Source organism: Phyllopteryx taeniolatus, chromosome 4 (genome assembly GCF_024500385.1).
Source record: "Phyllopteryx taeniolatus isolate TA_2022b chromosome 4, UOR_Ptae_1.2, whole genome shotgun sequence".
In the NCBI taxonomy this organism is placed as follows: Eukaryota; Metazoa; Chordata; class Actinopteri; order Syngnathiformes; family Syngnathidae; genus Phyllopteryx; species Phyllopteryx taeniolatus.
This window is the reverse complement of record NC_084505.1, coordinates 6,685,976-6,687,514: the sequence shown is the minus strand read 5'-3', so window position 1 is coordinate 6,687,514 and position 1,539 is coordinate 6,685,976.

Below are 1,539 nucleotides of genomic sequence, written 5' to 3'. Positions count from 1 at the left end.
TTATTTTCACTTGGTTTTGCCATTTAAAACAGCAGCTGACAATTATTTATTCTTATTTCAATGTCACTGATACAGAAATTGCTTAATTAAAGGGGTTATCTTGGGTTAAAAACATTTTTTTTTAAGTTATGATACACATACACGCGCGCACTCGCACACACACACATAGATACAACCCCAATTCCAATGAAGTTGGGACATTGTGTTAAACAAATAAAAACAGAATACAATGATTTGCAAATCATGTTCGACTTGTATTTAATTGAATACAAGACAAAGACAAGATATTTAATGTTCAAACTGATCAACTTTATTGTTTTTAGGAAAATAATCATTAACTTAGAATTGTATGGCTGCAACACGTTCCAAAAAAGCTGTTGTTTACCACCGTGTTACATCACCTTTTCGTTTAACAACATTCAATAAACGTTTGGGAACTGAGGACACTAATTGTTGAAGCTTTGTAGGTGGAATTCTTTCCCATTCTTGCTTGAGGTACAGCTTCGGCTGTTCAACAGTCCGGGGTCTACGTTGTTGTATTTTACGCTTCATAATGCGCCACACATTTTCAATGGGAGAAAGGTCTGGACTACAGGCAGGCCAGTCTCGTACCCGCACTCTTTTACTATGAAGCCACGCTGTTGTAACACGTGCAGAATGTGGTTTGGCATTGTCTTGCTGAAATAAGCAGGGGCGTCCATGAAAAAGACGTTACTTGGATGGCAGCATATGTTTCTCCAAAACCTGTATCTACCTTTCAGCATTAATAGTGCCTTCACAGATGTGTAAGTTACCCATGCCATTGGCACTAACACAGCCCCATACCATCACAGATGCTGGCTTTTGAACTTCGCATCCACAACAGTCCGGATGGTTCTTTTCCTCTTTGGCCCGGAGGACACAAAGTCCACAATTTCCAAAAACAATTTGAAATGTGGACTCCTCGGACCACAGAACACTTTTCCACTTTGCATCAGTCCATCTTAGATGAGCTCGGGCCCAGAGAAGCCGGTGGCGTTTCTGGGTGCTGTTGATAAATGTATTTTGCTTTGCATAGTAGAGTTTCAGGTTGCACTTACGGATGTAGCGCCGAACTGTATTTACTGACATTGGTTTTCTGAAGTGTTCCTGAGCCCATGTGGTGATATCCTTTACACATTGATGTCGGTTTTTGAAGCAGTGCTGACTGAGGGATCGAAGGTCACGGGCATTCAATGTTGGTTTTCGGTCTTGCCGCTTATATCCAGTGATTTCTCCAGATTCTCTGAACCTTTTGATGATATTATGGAGCGTAGATTATGAAATCCCTGAATTCCTTGAAATTGTACGTTGAGGAACACTGTCCTTTAACTTGGACTATTTTCTCACACACTTGTTCACAAAGAGGTGAACCTCGCCCCATCTTTGCTTGTGAATGACTGAACAATTCAGGGAAGCTCATTTTATACCCAATCATGGCACTCACCTGTTCCCAATTAGCCTGTTCACCTGTGGGATGTTCCAAACAGTTTGATGAGCATTCCTCAACTTTCTCAGTCT